At 44.0% G+C, this 19778-nt stretch overlaps 1 protein-coding gene across 1 annotated transcript in view; it reads right to left on the bottom strand.

The window, feature by feature from the left end:
* The window catches only part of GSG1 (germ cell associated 1), a 35358-nt gene extending 16911 nt beyond the window's left edge, over positions 1–18447 (bottom strand). Inside the window, exon 1 of the mRNA XM_066183537.1 lies at positions 18385–18447. The gene's annotated coding sequence lies outside the window, so the exon portion shown is untranslated. The remainder of the gene's footprint in view (positions 1–18384) is intronic.
* Positions 18448–19778: the final 1331 nt, after the last annotated feature.

The raw sequence follows: 19778 nt of genomic DNA on the forward strand, positions 1-19778 counted from the left end.
GGAGTGACAGCATCCTGGCCCAAGGGAGGCCAGAACGAGATGACCCTGCAGTCACAGCCAGGGGCCTTTGTGCAAGTACATTATAATCTGGGTCTTGTATCAAGTGCCATTTTTTCCATCAGGCTCACAGTTTAAAAAAAAAAACAAACAGATGAACAACTATCTTTCCTAGCCCCCATTATTTTTTTCTGAGCAGGCTCAAAACCTCATTATTTAGCTAACTTTGTGGGGGCCTTTGTCATAGGTGACAAAAGATCTGTTTCCAACAGAAAAAGTGTGATTTATTTTAATACAAGACATTGCTCAAAATGTGGTTTGTTGCGTTTATTTAAAGAAAAATAATTAGGATTTTTTGTAATGTGGATAAAGCAGAATATTCCCCTGCCATCCTTGTTCTCAAGAAATAGCTATGTGGTCTTGACTGAAACTAAAAACCAAAAAGAACCCTATAAAAGTACTGAAACAGACATGAGTTAGATGATGTTGGTTGGAAGTTTGGCAAAGGCAAAAGCAACCAAAGCCAGACCACGTGATGGAATGTGTCAAGTGACTGTTATAATAAAGAGGCAACACTACCAGCAATGTCTGCTGTGTTCTGTGTACCCATTAACATGCTAATCTCAACGTTAGAATTTCCCAGGTAGCCAAGGATTATTATTGCTGAGCTTTACAACTAAGCATTAAGCATTGTGGCTAAACAACTTAATTGCACAAGAATTATTTGCCATCACCTAACAAGGTAAGCACGAAGGCAGGAGAGCCCAGCCAATTAACATGCTACCACAGGCAGAACTTAAAGAAATTAGGTCAGGAAGAATGGAAAGAAAACTTCAGAAACCTCTTCCAAACAGTGAAAAGCAGTCCTCTGTGGTACAGTTTCTTATGGGAAGCAAAGGATGCAGATTGGATAATGCACTGGAAAATGCATTGCAGGCGAGAATCTTGCAGGAATTGGGCTAGACTAGAATTTAAAATAATGGACTGGATGAGCTAGTAAGATTTTCCAATCTCTAATTTCCATGGTTAAAAAAAAATTGCCACAGTTTGCATTGCTTGAAGTTCCTTCACACGAGTTACAGAATCTCTGAGTGAAGCAGAATATAAGGCTGGAGCAAGAGAGGTGGATGCGTTTCCTGGATGACACAAAGAAGAAAGAAAAGAAGTCTTCAGCCTGGAAGAGGTTGTGAAACTAGAGGATTGGCTGGAGAGAAAAGGAGGGAACACAGTTCAGAGGGACTGCTCCCACTAGGCTGAAACATGGATGAGATACACTGAGGACACCATGGTGAAGATTTAGGGGCCAGCTCAGTGGTAAAGAGGGTGGCTTTGAGAGAGCAGTGACACTGCCTAAGTATGCTGGTGTCACTCATGGTCAGTCTTCAGCTCTGGGTAAGAAGTGGGAAGGCTCAGCTCTTGCTCTCTGCATGACTCTCCAATATTAGTTTTCACCAACAGATTTTTCAATTATCAGAATATTTTGATTAGGGGCTTCTCTCCTACTCTCCTTGTCTTTAAAACAAGAATTTTCTGTATTGCTTTGGTTTGAACTCAGATTTCAGAGGGTTGGATTTAAACAAGGGATTGAAGAGCTGGTCTTTCACACCCATCCAGTGCTGGAAAATAAATATCCTCAATTACTCCCATCAGTCATGAAGCCTCGCACACAGCTTTACCAATGCACTGCAATCCTGACTTTCAACATCCCTAGCATTTCAGTTCATGACTGGATGCAGTTGCAGGTCAGCCACACCCCTTTCAAAGCAGGTCACTGGCCTGTGCTAGGGCCCTTGACCACTTCTAGTAAATTTGTCTGTGTTGCAATCCTAAGGATACCCTTGGGCTCTGCTAAGGGACACCTGAAGTCCAACCTTATTGAGCAATTCCCAATCAGCCCAAGAAGAGTTCAGTCAATTCTACTGTACCATATTTATTATTCCAGCCTTGGAACACCTCTAGAGCTAACACAGCAGACCAGGAAAACAGCTCCCTCTGCAATCATCATGCTCCAGATTTGGTACAAAGGTGATGTGGGAAGTACAATATTGCTAAGATTCCAAATGAAACCATTCTTGAGCCTACTGGTGTTTCTTTCCACCTACAGTCTGTTACAGACCTTCAATATGTGTTTCATGGCATTGTTGGAGCAGATCTGATGTTCTCCTCTCTTCATTAATTAAAATGTATTCTTTAATTATTATATGAAAATTAATATCTATAATGAACTTCTCCACAGACCTTCTTAGTCATTTTTACAGCTGGCTTAAACTCTGCACTGAAGATCCAGAGACTGTTGTTTCAAAAGCTCTCCTGAGGTCCTCAAGAAGCTTTGAGATCCTCTAGAATGGAAGAGCTACTGATGTCATTTCATTGTTGCTAAAGAAAAAACCTGTGGGTCACAGATCAAATCTGCGAAGGTACAGGTTGTCCCAGCACCAGTTGCTGTCTTGGGGATGTATTCAGGAAAGTTTAGGCAGGGGTGTCAGAGGAGCCATACATCCAGTCTGGCTTTGTCTACTGTATTTCCTAATGGGAAGATCCCTGTACTATTCCTTCTCCACCTTCCCAGGCATTCACTGGTGTCCTGACTCAGACACCCATCTCACTAGCCCATAACCAAAATGTACAGGCAGGGAAAGTGACCTGATGTCTGCAGGATATTAGTCAGCTTATTCCACCACTGACTGGAAAATAGCCATGGCTTGGGATGCCTATGTCCACCCCCAAAAAGCTTCTCTCTCTTTTTCTGAGCCCAGAGCTTCTCTCAGCTACTAGGTTATGTTTAGGCGCTAAGACTTCCCACAGAAGAGAGCAGCAGGGAAGGCAGGGAGTGCCACTTCAATCTTCTATCCCAGAGGCAGATTTAATCAAATGCTTTCCACAGAGCTTAGGGCTCCTAGCAGTGATGATGGAGAATTATTCTCCTTACAGTTGTTTGGAGGTTCTTACAGAGGCTTTCCCTGTAGTAGTCACACCTTTCAGAGACACAGATGCATCAAATGAACACAGCAGATACCTGCTCTGACCCATGCACAGCATCCACCTTGGGGTTTCTCTTGCCCACATTGTGGCCATGGTTTCTCTTAAATCTCTGTCTTTTTAGGGTGACATCCACACTGGACTGAAAAACTTCAAATGTCAAGGAATTTACTATCCCTAACTGTCCCACTAGCTAACCAACCTCACAGTTCAGAGTGCACAACATATTTCTAGATGGTCTTCACCACCAGCCTGTGAGGTGACTTCTCTATTAGCAACCTAAGCAGTTCAAGACATGCACAAGCCCTAACAGGCAATTCTCCATGTTGTTTGCATGCTTAGTGGCAAGTTTTGACTTGTGGCAGCCAGTGTTCTCTGAACAACAGGAGGGTGCTCTCCTAACAGCAGGGCTGAATCTGACTACATGGGTCAGGCCATCGTTCCTAACAGATTATTTGGGCAAGGCTACCTTCTTTGGGGGAGAAAAAGTTTTATTTAGACGGATGCTGTGCCACTTGCCCTCAGGTTCAGAGAACTAACCCTGGATCACTTTATTTACCAGTGTAGGTGTAACCTAGATTTTGATAAGACTTTTCCTGCCAGCACTGTTTACTATTAGAAATCTATCTCTCAAGTGAAATATTTGTGGACTTTGATTAAATCAGTTCCTAACTTTCTTTTACATAAACTACATTTTGAGTCCTTTCCAGTTTTTAGCATCCTTTGAGATCTTCATACAGGGAAATAGAAGGCAGTACTCCAGTATGATCTCACCAGCCAGGCCTGTACTGCAGGCCCTTCCGAGCTTGCCGCCTTCTTTGGAGCATAGCAGAAGGCCCAAGTCCTCCTGTCCTCACCTATGTACCTTATTTCCAGGGTCAGGAATCCTACAGATTTGTGCCAACTGGAGAATACACTGATCTTGTCCCTGATACGAGCTCTCGAGGGGGATCAAGACTTTAGAGGGTGCCATACTTCCACTGCTCAGCTTGGACACAGAAGTTAGTGGGAAAAAATGAAAATGTTGTCCCACTTGCTATACCCTTCATACATTTCAGAGTGATGTCTTTCCTAATCTGTTGAGGTTTTTAGCCTGGAGACTATTTATTTTGATTCTCATATCCTCTATAGTGGCGCTGTGAGACAGGATACTGTCTCCAATCTCCCTGTCGCATCACAATACACACTTTACTATAAGAAGGTACCCATACCATTTTGTTGTTCAAATGCACTTAAGAGATCCATTTGTGCAGTTTGAGCTGACCTTACAGTTGTTGTCCTCCTCCCCTCCATTTATGTCATATGCAAATATGGCAGAAATTAAATTTTCCTGATAAATGAATTCAGGAGATGATAAAAGATGATATCCATAGGAACACCACTAGAAGCACTTGCTAATAAGAGGATTTCCCCTGGCAGGTGCTTTCTGAGATCTACCCATCAACATGCCTTCCAGCTGTGCAGCAGGGGTGTTGTTGGTTATTTGCCTCTAACCCCTCTGCCCACAAGAAGGTTTCTGCATCACAGCCCATGGACTCTAACACGCCATGGTCTTGCTCATTCCATCACTACACAAAAATAGCTTCCACTCAGTCTCTTTGCGTCTATGACTGCAGCAAGGCTCCATCATTTCTGTTCTCAGGGCTGCTGGTAACGCCAAGCCAGGGAACCACCCGCAGGGCACTTAGTGCTACAAGTTGGGTGAGCGCGTAGAATGTGTCACCCTGTCACTACACCAGCCCTCATTGACTTAAAGATACACTGATGCAAGCTTTGCTCTGTTGCAAAACAAATACTACCGAGTTTCAGCCTCATCAGCCCGCAGGTGTGACACAGCTGTCACTGTGCCTCAGCACAAGTGTCACTACTTTGCTAGGCAACCATCACAACGTGGAAATGGCCTGTCAATATACCACGGAAAGGTCACAAGGCCGAGTCTTGAATCTTCAGCAGCAAACTCCGGGATTTCTTTTGTTGAGCTCTCCGTGGTCACGTAGCCCAGGAGACAGAGATGCTGTCCAGAAACCAATATTTGTATGAGTACTAACTAACTAACTAAAAAAAAAAAAAAAAGGGGGGGGGGGGGGGGCTCAGCCTGCTTTGCAAGCACAACTACAATTTGCAGCTATGAACTTAATTTCCCAGCTACCAGAAAGTATTTTTATCCATATCTGTCCCTTTTCTCCCCAAGGCAAATACTTCACTATCCATACCATGGGCAAAGTTTTAGGGGCTATGTTCAGCCCGCTTGGAAAATACCATACTTAGTATACTGGAAGCTTACTGTCTTTATTGTCAGTGCAATGACTTCCCCCAGAAGTCCTGCCCCTGATTGGAGACCTCTAATGGGGCACTAAAAGGAACAACTTTAGCTTCAGCAGAGAGCAAGGTGGATTAAGTGCTGAGCACTAGATAAAGTCAAAAAATCGGGAGTCCCATTGTGCTAACCCTTATCTCCAGAAACACCTTTGACATGCAGAATGTTTGTTTGAGGTGATTACCTGGGTGGAGAGGTTGTTGTTGCATAAATTATTTACTTTTAAAACCACAGTTATTTGCCTCCACCCTTCTCACTAGTGCCCTGTGTACCCCAGTACTAGCACCTTAGCATTTGGGAGCACTGGGAAGAACTGCAAAGAGCTCTAGAGGATAGCTGCACCGGGATGCACCTGGCAAGAGACAGATGTCCACTGGGGCCAGTCATTAGCACAAAAGAGCAAAAATAGACTCCTACCTCTGCTGTAAGGTTTACCAGGCAGCTTAGCCCCAAGAGAGCAGGGGGCACAAGTGAAGTGAAGAAAGACCAAGCCTGGGAAAAAGGCATCAATTCCTTTGCTTTTCCCTGTCTCTGCCACATTAGAGGTCAGGGTGAGTTTAGGTTAATCAGCAGCACTTGAGGACATGGTTTAGTGGTGAACATGGTCGTGGTGCTGGCTGGACAGTTGGACTTGATGATCTTAGAGGTCTTTTCCAACTTGAATCATTCTGTGATTCTGTGAAATAAACACAGTCTAGCAAGCCTCATGCACAACAGGGATGTGCTGCCTCCCACCCTGCAGGTGAGAAGTATATCTGGTTCTCTTCTAATGCTCTGTGCATCTGAAACTCTCAGGACCAATCCTTAATAGCTGCCTGAAGGGAGCAAGCAGTAGAATTGAATGGAAGGTCATGGATTTGGATATACCAGTGACACAGCTGCAGTGACAAGAAACACCTTAGAGTGTAGAGGAGAGATGGAAAATCAGCACTGGATTACTGGTTAGAAGGAGCCTGTGTTCCCTGAGGTCACTGGCAACACTCACATTGGGTTTTTGTGGTGCAGGGTCACACCCATAGTCTTCATCCCAGACAAAGCAAGTTCATTTCCTGGTCTACAGTATGTCCTGCTGTGTCCAGTCCAGCATTGGAGACCAGAACCAATAGGCTTCCATTACTGGGTTTCCCTTGGGAAGCTACTCCACACACCAACAACAGTCCTGATATTCAACTAAAAATTTCCTTTCTTTCCATTACACCACATACTTTCTTCTGGATCTTCTCCCTTAAGCAGCATATTCCATTTGCCTCTGTCCTTCCAAGACAAAGTTTCATCACTGCGTATGCAAGCCCAGTTCTTCAGCTGAACTGCCTGGCCCAGCCCTGCCCTGCTTTGGTTCACCACCCTGTCAAAAGGAAGCACAGCACTTGCAATGCTGGGAGCAAGACTCAGATTTTCAGAATTATTAAGAAACCACAATCCCAGAGCAGTCTGTGGGAGCTGCAGCTGTGACCATGCCCAGCTGCCACAGCAGGCAAAGAGGCTACAATCCCAGTGGGACTGGTTACCTCCAGAGGAAGGTCTTGCTGCTCCTGATGACAGCATTGAGATCACCAGAAACAGAATAACTGAGGTGCAAAGTCAGTGTCACATGTATAGATATACTCCTCAAAGTATGAGAACTGAAGAGTATTATGAAAATTATTTTCTTTCAGGCTAATCATTGCACTCTGAAACAGGGACACAGATCTCTGTGATAGCCATGCTAGCAATGACTGCTGCCTCTTAACACCACATGAATTTCCAAGGGCAGTGGTGGCGGATTATATTTCTCACCAGCATCTGGCACGCTGGGGCCTGGCTTCTCAGCATTGCCATAGAGCAGATAACAGTAGCAATCATTATTAATAATAGGTTTGGTTTGTTTCCTCAGACTGTTAGAATAAGTTGTCAGTAAGAGTAATGAGCATTGTGCTTGCTTTTTATGCCTGTGCAAATTTAATTCCAGTGCTACAAAGGTATTCATTTGGCTCTATGAGGCTATAGAGACACTAGCTCTAGGCGCAAGTAGCCATATTACCCAAAATACATGTCTATCCCAGATGTTCTGTCTCCCTAATAGAACAATTCAAGATGGAGAAAAGAAAAAGAGAGAGTTACTTATTCCCCAAAACTATTAACCCCTTGTTCCTTCAGCAGGCTTACCAAGGAAACAGTCACAATATGTGAGTCAAACTGAGGTAGCACATTGGCTGAATCAGCCCAGATATGTGCAGACCATTAAATTACACTACATTTGTGGGGCAACCTGGAAAGCTAAATTGAGTCAGACAAGTAAGTACCTATAAAATCTGTCATGGTTAAGTCAGTCTTGTTCAGTGGTTTATTCCTATCCTCTGAGCTATGACATATAAGCTGAACAGTGTCTGTAGTGGTATGACGTGAAACAGAATAGCATAAATCCTGCAACAGTTAACTTATCAAAAGGTGAATGGATGCCTTTAGTCTCTCTGGGATTGACTACAAAATTGAGATAGATCTCTTATAACATATTCTTCCAGCTCTTGAGTGCATGTACATACACAATACATCTATTCTTTTCAGAATAGGGCTCACTTACTTTAAGAATAAAAATTCAACAACCAGACACAAATGGTTCCCAAATTATACTAACATAGAAGAATACAGCCTCTCTAGTCTATTCAGATTTGCAATACAAGAAGGAACATCAAGGCAGACTTTCCAGGCAAGGAAGAAAACAGTACCTTGGTGTGATGCCAGAAGTTAAGGTAGTTGGACCCATTCATATCCCAGAGATCCAATGCAGAGTGAAACACCTGAACCTATTGGTAAAAACCAGCGAACTCCCACAGGAAAGGCACAGGGAGCTGCTGGCAATTCTCAGGACATAAAAGCAGACAGACTCCCATTGGGGAACAAACAGGACACCCCCTCACCTTTTTTTTTTTTTTTCTTCTTCTTTTTTGTGGGGTTTTTTGTGGGTTTTTTTGGTTTGGTTTTTTTTTTTTTTAATTAGTTTAGGGAAAAGACACACAGACACACCTATGTCCTCTGTGCCAGGCCTTAAATTCCAGACCACCAGTTCAATGATCTTTGTCCTATTAGTCATGACAGGGGCATTTACGACAATGATGAGTGTGGTTGTAAGCATTGTAAAGCACTCTGTGATGCAGTCATAGAAGAAAGCCTACAAAGGCTAAGCAAACCCAGCTGTAACAAGTAAGTCTCTGTTTTGAGGTATTTAAAATTGAATTACAAATTATCCAACTTCCTAGGAAGCAGGGGTCAGATTGCAGCAATTTAAGTGGGGCAAAGAGGATGCAAGAAACATGAAGTTTTATTCTTCGGTGGTGGAAGTCACTAGAAGCCTGGGTGAACTGTTCTACAGACAAAATGCAGCCTACAGGCCACTGGCTGGACCATTTGGACTGTCAGTTGTGGATGTTGGAACCTACACAATGCTTCAGACAACTCATTTTAACTGTTGCTGGGTACATTAACACTTCAGAAGAATAAAGCTCCCTTTTCTAATTGCTTCCAAAGTGTGTATTTGTAGACCTCAAAACAAGGAAACCCCTATACCCAAATAAAAATTCCCTTGCAGCAAAGGAAGTCTCAAAGTTTCACACTTGTACAAGGATGTCAGGGTCACTGATTTCTTCACAGACTCCCCTCACAAAGCCTCCTTCTGCCATGTCTGCAACAGAGTATTTAGACAGAAGGTTACACGGATTGGATTTCAAAGCAAGAAAGGTCAGAAGAGATCTTCCAGCTATGAATGGCCTCCAGATGTGGGCTTTTCTTCTCCAGTCTTGGGGGGGGGGGGGGGGGGATGAAAATGCCTTTCATTAGTCTCATAAAATTAAATGGAAAAACATTGTCTACTGAGGAGGCCAGGCAGCAGAGAAGGTGGAGTCAGAAACTGGGCAGAACAGAAGAGGAAAGATAAGCAGGACCACAGCTGAAATAGTTCAGGATATGTATCATCCTAAAAGCTGCAGTCTCTGAGGAGGGATTGATCATTAAATAATATGGCAGGCATCAGCAACAGAGGCATTTGAAATGGAAAAGGCCAAATAAACCAAAACATAGCTTTGTTTGCAGAGAGACAATATTCTCTCCTTCCCCAGAGCTGTGACAGGATCTTAAACTGTGTAACACCTCCAGGGAGGTTGTGTGATGGCTTCTGGGTGAAACTGTGCTAAGCCGCAAACAACATGCTTCTCTTACCAGCATCCCTGGTAAGATGATACAGTCCTGGACTTGTATCTAGTTATCCTTTCTTCTGCAAAGATTGTCTATGGACAGCTTATACCTCCTCTCAGCTTATTCATGCAGAATTATTCTCCTTAACTGAAATTTGTCTCCAAGCAATGAATCTGTGGAAGCTGGAAAGACCAACATCCCTGGGGACAAATTTTACTCTCAATTATTTCTGCAAATGTACTACTCACAATTGCAAATACACAGAATTCAAATTTCATTGCTAATACAAAATTTGGTATTTCCTGCTTGGACAGGTGTAACTGTTTGGATCAGACAGACAGAGCACATTTACTGCAAGGGAAGACTATGTCTCTTCTCTATCCTAAATGTCTAAGGAAATCTACTGCCCTGGCAAAACTAATAGGGAAAACAGTGTTTTCCTCATTTTAAGAAAATTACTACAATCTTTGCTCACTTTCACTCAAAAGTCCCTGTTTCTGGATTATGGCATATCCTAGCACACCAGTGCAAAGAACATTAGGAATGTCCTTAAGAGATGTCAGCTCTTCATCTGGAAGTTGGTTTTCTTTTCCAGCTCATCAGTTCACTTTCTACTTCTCCTGCAATATGTCACCAATGGTCAGATAATGTAGGAAATTACTGTAGAACAAAAACCCAAAAAAACAGCTTTACTAGAAATGTAAGATGACCTGTGCTAGCCCAGACTGAAGAGGCAGTATCTCTTCTCTTGCAGTCACCTCACTTAGGAAAGAAGTATAATAAACAGTGGAAATACAAATACTGTATCCCAGTCTGCCTTCTCAGCTCCCGTCACCCTGCTGTTTAGGACACTTCTGATACAGAAGCAACATCTGTGCTGCTGCATTTGACAATCTCCAAAGGAAATACTCTGCATAGATGTGCCCAATCCCTTCATGGATTGTCTTCCACCAACGGTCTGTGGCAGAGTTCCATTATTCCTTGATGCCTACGTGGAAAAATCCATAGCTTGTTTATTTTAAACCTGTTGCCTAACCAGTTTATCGGGTGCCATTAGTTTTTGTGATATGGAACTGCATGAATGTTAGTTCTTTGTTGACATTCTCCATACCATTTGTGATCCCCTTTCAGGCATCTCTTCTTCAAGATTAGCAATCTGTGTTTACCCAGAAACTATCTCCTACTTCTGATCATTGTTGATGTCCTCTCTTCTCTTACTAGTGTTTCTTTATGCTCTTCAATGGAGTAACCAGAAGCACTCACAACTTTCAGACTTTCAGCAGACCATGAAGAACACAGAAGCATAATCTTGTTTTTTTGTTTCTTCTTTACTCATTCCTAACATTTCTTTTTTGCTTTTTGACCTCAACAGAGCCTTGAGAGATTGTTTTCAGCAGCCTATCTGCAGTGAATCCAAGAATTTCTTTCTCTGCTGGTAGAAGCTGACTTTGGGACATTCAATATATCTGTACAGCCAGACTGTTTTCTTCCTAGTGGAATTCCCTTGCATTTGCCACCACTGAATTTCATCTACCAGGGAGAGCCCAGGCACTGCCATGAGATTTTCTGCTGGGAGATTTTCTTTGCAGTCAGCTTTATGTTGCCACTCTGGAATAACTGTGGGACTCAAGTAAACTCGCTGCTCATGTTCCTGTCCAGACCATTACAAGTGTGTTGAGTAACACTAGTGCTACCACAGAGCCTTGTGAGGCTTTTCTGATGAGCTCTTTGTCGAGACTGACCATTTGAAGTGCTCAGGTTGATGCCTGTTTTCTTACTTATGATCCCATTTACAGAGCTCTCCACAGCCCGGGCTTGCCTCTGAGACTGGTCCAGTGCAAACGAGTGCCAGGCACCAGCCCTTACCGATGCAATGTGTTCAGACAACAGGTATGTGAGGCCACTCTTTGTGATAACTAGACCTAGTTGCTTTAATGACCTGGACCTTAAATCAAGAAAATCCAGGGATGCAAGAAACTGAACCCAGATGCTCACTGATGTCTGTGTTACTGCGTTTCAGGGCATCTAAGGGCTGCATAGGAAAACCAGGGTTACTGCACAATAAACAGGGTTATTCACATCAGTGGAGGACAGGGTGCAGACCTGCACCATTCCACTGCAACTCCTCACCTCCATCTGCCAAGAGTAGGATAGCTTAGAAACAGATCAGTGGGCCAAGTGTGAGCACAGCACACCCTTCACTCCTCTCTGCCAAACCACAGGCTCAGCCAGGATGTCGCCCTGATATCCTCTTCTGAAATACCCCAGCTCCTCTACATTCAGCCCCTCAGAATCCCCCAGTCGGGATTCTGAACTGCAAAATACGCCTTCTGCTCCTGACTTTGCAGCTGCCAATAACCTCATAGTCATGTGCCCCATGGTTTCAGGTGCCACACTGTCTCCAAGGTGAGAGGGGCCACCTTCGGGGTAAAGCAAATAGGAAAGTATCCCAGGCATGAAAATGCCTCTGTGGTTCTCAAGACAGGAATTTCTCTCACACCCATCCCCTCCCTCTATTCCTCCACACTGCTTGGTGCAGTTACTGAACCAGCAGCAGCAACAGCAGGCAAGTTTAGTCACTCCAGCACCTGGGTATCGATTACACCTGAAGGTGGAAAACAAGCAATCAAAAATAAGGTGTCAGCTTTGCCAGAGGATTCTCCTCAACTCCCAGTTTGGGCCTGCTGCCAGTTCTCACTCTGCTGTACTTCAGCATCTCAGCTCTTCCCATGACAGGTGTTTATTCAGGCAGAGGCATTAGACTTCACATGTCTTCAGTCTTCATGGAAGGCAGAGAATTTCCAGAGCTGATTTTCTGAGCAGCACTGAGCAACCTAACACCACTTACAATCAGGACTGGCAGAAAACAGAAGCTTCTTTGTGTCTGGGTCAAGCCCTCCCATTACTTGTTTTCTGCCTGCTGACATTTCCCTAGATGGCAGAAAGATTTTTAAATTACAGGGACAAGCTGGCTTTTCTTGTATTAAGAACTCAGCTTGAATGGTACCCAGCAAGTCACAGGCTGAGCAACAGCCTGCCTTCAGAGACTCCTCTCCTGGGAAGCAAAACCTCTACACATCTCTGACTCAGACCCTCCCAGCTTGGCAACCCCCTCCAGGCATTTTGGGAGGGACACTGCATACCCAGTGATCCACACTGGCGAGCAGCATCAGCTGCTGCTGGGACAGAGTGCAGTGGAGAATTATCAGTGGCCACTTGTATGACTATTGGGCAGGATCAGTTTCCAGCAAAAATAAAGGCTGGAATTCATGTCCCTAACGCAGCCACATATCCTGATCCCCCAGAAGGGGACAGCAGATAATAAAACCCCTCTGAAAGGCGAAGATGCACATCAGCTACCAAAGACCTTGCAGCTTCCATTTGTTATTGCTTTTTCCATCCTGCTTTCACTCTGCAATCACTTATTTTGGTGGCTGTAGCATGCAGAGATCTCTCTTAACTTACAGAGCTTCACTATGTCCACTCTTTGTCCCATGGCATGGATATCACCTGTGCATGGAGCCATGAAGCTGATAGCACTGCACTAGAACAAAAGGATAGGAGGCAGTTCAAGGAACCTCCATAAGCCATGCAGCCCATAAACATTAGTTGCCTGATCAGAGCTGGTCTGCCCTGCCACACTACTGTTCCTGACACATGATGAGTCCATCCTCACTGTAACATTTGGAGACTTCAAAGGACATCAATACCTCCCTTCTCCTCCACCCTGACCACTTCTCTTGTAGACAAAAGGATTCCACAGCCAGCCAGGTGGAGTTGGTGGTGATCTGGCTGGGATAGCTGTCCTGCAAGTGTTTCATGAGTCAGAAGGGCCTCTTTCCCCACCACTGTAGAAAACATTGTCATTTTAAGGAGTATAACCAGCTATAAGAGATGTAACAAAAGTACCACACAAAAGTTCCTAACACATCTTGCTGCCTCTTTAGCTACAATAACAGAAATAGGACATTGGAATGCCCTATCAGCTGCCTGCAAACTGCCTGCCCCAACACCCTCACAGCAGCACTGTGGGGAGGAGCAGACCCTGCACTCAGAAGATTTTGGCCCTATTCTTCTGGAAGTGATGAAGAGGATGGTGTCTCTTGTTCCTCTGTGCTTCACTTGACCCAAAACCCTCATAACTCATACTAAACCTGGCCACCACAAAACTGTTGTTGAAGGTTTTTTTCAGCCTGTGCCACATTTATCTCAGTTTGACCCTCTAGTCCAATTTTGATGAGTATTCTAGAGTAGATTCATTCTCTTGCATAAAACAGGAGATGTAATATTTTTTCTCATCAAGGCAGTACCTATAGCTCTAGGGCAACACTTAAGTTTCAGTCCAAGGTTCAAAAAATGCATTTTTTCAGTTCACCTCCAAAAGTCTTTATTCTTTACCTGTATCATGTCCTTTGCTTCAATTCACTAGTTCTCACTTTTTGTCATATAACTCACAGGGATGGAGGTGTTCAGGCACACCTATCAAATCCAAGCAATCATTTGGTGACCTTGAGATGTTTTGCTGAATTTTGTTCACATTCTCAAAACATCATCCTTAATAAGCAACAAGCACACCTGAAATCCAAAAGTTTCAGTACTTTGTGCTTTCTAATCACCCTCAGAGTCTGGCAATGTGGTGAGTGCTTCTTTTCTCCTTCCTCTTGCTAGCTCATTTCCTCCCCCATATTCCCAGTATGGAGCTGCACAGGGACATGACACCTATGACTATGACTGGTATGAAAGTATCACAGACTATCCAGGAAATTCCAGGAAAGTTCCACAGCACCGTTTGTGACTACACTAGAGAGAGATCACTTGTCATAGGATTTAAGTGAAATTCTCTCAGAAATGAATACCTTTAGCTTTCACTGTAATTACCACTGGTAGGGCATAGCTGAGGGAGAAATATGGCTGTGAGATCTGTGAATGTCAGAGGGACATTAACATCTGAAGAGCTCTAAATGACATGATCTGTATTCTTCTGCGCTATCATGTTGAAAGCTCTTCTGCAGCTCTCTCTCTTCTGTCCCTGTTAAGTGGCTTCCAACTTTATTTCTTTTGCAAGTTCCAAAGGCTCACACCCTCTGAATAGCTAACTTTGAATTTATTTTCCCCCAGATAACAGGTTTGCATTTTTCCAGTTTGAATCTTACACTATTATTTCCTGCCCATATCCTGCTTCAAGCACAAGGGAGCCACACAAACAGTGACTGTACATTACAAAAGCAGAAGGAATGGAGTAATGAAAATTTTTGTGTTTGTGAATGCACAAAGCACAGACAAGGAGTGGGTATGCACAAAGGGAAGCAAAATGTAATTTATGTTTCCTCTCAAAAGCCCAATCAAAAGCTGGCAAGAAGCAAGGGGAGCAGGGAGCAAGGAAGGAGAGATTAGTTAAATGTTCGGTCTTTGTGCTGTGGTGAGAGGTTTTCTCCTCCACAAATTCTCTCTTTACCACCAGTTTCTTGACATGGTGGCACTGATTCAACCCCTGATTCATTAATCAGAAAAACTGCCATGAAGTTGATTCAAGTTGTTCTGGTTGTGTCCTGCTGCAAATGAACTCAGAAGCTGGCCGGTAGTGTGACTCAAGTAGATGTTTCCTCTTTCAGAAGGGAACCATTGCTCTGCAGCCACGGGAATCATTTCCCTCTCAGTCAGAGAATGAAAAAGCCTACCTAGAGATTTTCTCCTCCCTCCTCCATGCAATGGCAACAGAAGGGAGAGGACTTCCCAGCCTCCTGTCAGCTGTCTGCACTTTGCTCAAGAACTTGGAGCTCAGAGGTATTATCTTCATTGGCTACATTACCCACAGTGCTCAGCCCTCTCTGTCCTGCCCTGACCTTGTCAATGTCTAGCTGTCTTTCCATCCCAGAGACACTTTCCTTTTTCTCTTCTTCTTCTTCTTACTGTGCATTGAGCTTGGTGCTTTTCCCTCCCATCAACCCTCCTCCTCAATGGGAGACCAGTATAGGTAACCACTAGAAAGCCTTCCCTGGGGTTTTCTTTCCATTTAGTTGTGAAAGCGATCTGCCTGCTTGGTTTGTTAATATGCCAGGTCCCTTTCAGTCTCTGCCATCTATATTCCCAGGCTAGCACCCTTCCTGCATATCTGTAGAGCCTGTGACACTATAACATTACTTAAAAAAAAAATGCATGCTGAGATTCAAAAAAGCAAGATACTGTGGAGAGTGAGAAGCAAGTACAGAAACCTTCATGTGCCTTCAAAACCTTACCTCTGACTGCAAAAGGAGATTCTACAACTTTCTCAGAACACCAACATCTGCTCTAAGAAGGCCAGCAAACTTTGAGTAGAATTAACGCATGCATATAGCACGTGGGAACAGCAGATAAATAGAAATATGTTCCATTATCAAACCTCAACCACAGTGCAAATTGCCCCTTGCCCTTGCCTCGGCCTCTTAGCCAAGGTCCATTTCTATGGACAATCAACACAGTTGCAGGACAGTCAAGCAGCTAATTCACTTTGCTGTCACTGAATGAAAGTTAAGAACAGTATGGCACAGTCAACTTATGCCATTTCTTGGTGCTTGTAGGATTTTTTTCCTCTACTAATTTAGCAAAACCTGTTGGTGAAGCAACCAGTCCTGTGCAGTGCATAGTGCAACAGTCACAGAAGATAGAGTAGCAGGATGAACCAGAAGCAGGAGAGAGCAATAAAGAAAACCTCTTTCGTTGCCAGAATGCCAGAAAGGCCTTCATGTGCAGGTGGAGAACACCACCAACCACTAACCCTTTGATGCGGAGTGGGAGAGGTTCTTGTGGAAAGTGACAGCTCAGATGGGTCTGCCAGAGCAGAGGTACCATTTGCACATTATAAGTAAATAACTTCAGCTGGGCTGTTTCCAATGGAAAAAAGGAAGAGACTAAGATGGAGGTTAAAGTAAGGGAAAATGAGATGGGGGCTGCAGTTCTCATGCTCTTATAAAAGTGAGGGAAGACCAGCACATTTCAGGTGGCTCTCACCACACCTTCTTTTACACCAGAGCACAGAAAAAAAGTTCATTTTTCCAGGTTTGGGTCTCTGTTCCTAGCTCCAGCCAGCTCATGCTGCTTCCTCCATGTGCTCAGAACCTCAGCCTGAGGGTCATGTGCATCCCAGCCAACAGCACCTAGGAAGTCAAGGCACTTTTGGGCTACCCATCCCCTGAGAACAAGTTCAAACCCCTCTAACAGTTACAAATGGATTGTCATGAACCCAAGCCCACAGAATCTTCTGCAGCAACCACAATGTAATTGTCAGGCAGTCTGAGATGCAAGTCTACCCACTGCACAGCAGAATCATACCCCCCTTTCTGACAGAAGAACAAAGTTATGGTCCTTTCCAAATGGAAGGACAAAACAAAATTCCAATCACTATGAAACTATGGTAGGAATGATCTCTTTATCTCACATCCATATCCATTCTTTTACTCCTGTTAAGAAACAAGGGAACTTTTGGGTCTTCCCAGATGTGGTAAGTGAGGTGTGAGGAATGTATTCTGTCACAGATCCCACTCATACTGCTAAAGTCCTGGAGGGAATTATTCCAATTTTTACCTGTTAAAGCTTTTTGACAAACCAGGCCTATACAAATGCTATAAACCCAGTGCATTTTCTACTCAATACTTATCTTGCACTTTCGAAAGATCAGTCAGTCTGGCAACTCCCAGTGATTTTGAAAAAATCATTTGTAGATGTTTCTGTGGGTTTTGTTCACCATACAGTTACCAGAGTACTTAGGAGAGAGATCATCCCTGACATAAAAAAGGCAAAACAAACAAAACCAAAAACCAGCCAAACAAAAAACCACAAAAACCCAAACAACCCCCCAACAAAAAACAAAACAAACAAACAAACAAAAAACAACCCCCAAAAACCCCCAAAAATACAACAACCAAAAAAAGCCCAAACAAAACCCAACCACTACAAAACCCAAAACAACAACCCAACCCAAAAACTAAACTGTGCACAGGAAGGGTTACAACTGTTCAGTGTTGACTGTAATCCACCCTTTTCTTGTACCATTGAGTTTGCAAAGTCAGCCACCCTAAGTATTGGACATCTAGCAGTTGTTGGAGGGACAGGAACATTACAAGACATGTTGGAGAAATTACCAAAACCACAGAGGTGGGACTTCCAGTATCTGCTTCCTCAAAACTGAGCGAAGCTATAAATAAGGGAACCACCACCCTTTCCTCTCCAGTGGATGACTGCTCATATTTGAAGCCCTGCACAGTCAGGCATGACAAATGAAGTTTATCATACAGCTCTGAGATTTATCCTATGTCTCTGCAAATTATTGTATCACATGGATAACCCCACAACACACACACAAACACATCAGTTACACCACTACAAAGCAATATGAAACTTGCTGGTTTCTATTTCTTTAAACCCACACACCAACTGAGGCTCAACCATGCCTTTTCCATGTCATGACAAGTGTAGAAGCAGTGAACATCATATCACTTCCATTTGTTCTGCAACCAGCCAGCAAGGTGATGTACAGAGTAAATAGCACATATAGGAGAGAAGAAATCTTTAGGTAGAAAGACATGCTATTTTGACTGAGGGGGGCTTAATACGCAATATGTGTTTGCAGATAGTAAGCCAGAAAAGCACATCCAAATGGCATGTAGTTAAATTCCTGTTGAGAGAGCATGGGAACTCAGTTACAGAACTTTCCCGAGCACAGATTCTTGCATCTGCAAAAAGTGCAGAGACATCACGTATGGTCTATTTCTCCTGGTACCCCTAGTCTCTAAAAACAATCTGTTCTAGATGTTTCCAGCCAAGCCTGACTATGCCTCCCCCACTCCCAACTCCACAACGCATTTCCCAGTCATATCCTCCATTTCTCCTTTGATCTGGGCTTGCAGAGGCTTAATGCTTTCTTATCTAATGTCACTGTGGACACTCACCTTTAATGCCAAGAGTTACGGTCCACAGACAGTAGTAATGCCTGCGAATGTGTGGGACATGGCAAAACAAGCAGAGTCACAGCAGCTGCAAGCTGCATGTTTGGGAAGAACTTCAGCAAAGGCATGGCACGCATGGGAAAGCTTCAGTCTCTCATTGCCCATGGAAATGCTAATCCAGATTCTCACATCTTAAATTCTCATGGCTTTGACCTGACCACCTCCAATTAACAAACAGCAGGTGTTCAAAAAAGCCTGTGAAATGAGTGATGATAAGTCAAGGGACACCATGAATTACCTAAGATCACCATGGCATGGGGATCTTAGGTAATTCAACCTTAGTGTGTCAAACCTGCAGAATGCTTAAGACTTTTGACCTCATGTTGAGACTTTTCATGTCAAGGGTTCTCTATTGCAACCCACCTTGTGGAAACTATGCAACATAAAGGAAGAAATTGCTGCAGACACACAGAAAGACCAGCCTCTTCTCTGGATGAGCAGACAGAGATGGTTCTCCATCACACATGGACAAAGACTTACTAGGCTAACCCTTCATCCACAGCAACAGATACAGAAAACATGATAAATCTTATCAACTCAAAACTTTCTCCTTCCTTAAGCTACTGGTAGGAATTTCACTTCTTCCCTTTCTCTGTATCAAGATGAAGGTGGAAGTATCTCAACAAGCTACCAATCTGCTCAATGGAAGCTGAACTCTTCCCTGACCTCATTGTACCTTGGCATGAGAGGGATACCCTCTCTTCCTTAAACCATGACCTTGCTGACGTGCAGCATTGCAGCTCCCAAACAGGAGTATCTATCTGCACTCTTGTTCACTTGACACATGCTGTTACCCCCTTTCATACCCAGATTGGCAGGTCTAGCAGCAGGGATGAAGGCAATGGTTGGCAGGGTACCAATGCTCCTCCAGGGCCACGGTCACAGCCTGTGTGGTCTGTCTGATTACTCTTCTTCTCTCTGCTGGCTGGGCACCAACACTTCCAGATGGAGAGCTAGGAAGCAACGCTCCTGTGGGGAAGCTGATGCTGATGCTGCAGAACACCTCCACCTCCCTGTGAAGCCTCTGATATTGGCTACTGCCTGTCACAGCCTCCCAGGTCAGAGAGCAGTTTGCACAAAACAAGTTTGCTCTCTCTGGACAAATAATGCTTTGCCAGTCATGGCTCACTTCACACCCGGCCTCTTAGGGGGCTCCACTGTTCTTGTCCCATGTGAGTCTTTCTGATAAAGGTGTTCTGTCTGCTGGGTCCCAGTAAGCAGTTCTGTGATTGCAGGCAGCTGCTCCCTAGCAGGTGGGCAGTCACTTGTGAACAGGTCTGGGGCAGAGGATACTTCACCACAGTTGAACTCTGGTCAAAAGAGCTTGCTTTGAGATC

This window comes from Chamaea fasciata, unplaced genomic scaffold, assembly GCF_029207755.1.
Source record: "Chamaea fasciata isolate MVZ Bird 193981 ecotype frontalis unplaced genomic scaffold, bChaFas1.0.hap1 SCAF_5, whole genome shotgun sequence".
NCBI classification, from domain to species: domain Eukaryota; kingdom Metazoa; phylum Chordata; class Aves; order Passeriformes; family Sylviidae; genus Chamaea; species Chamaea fasciata.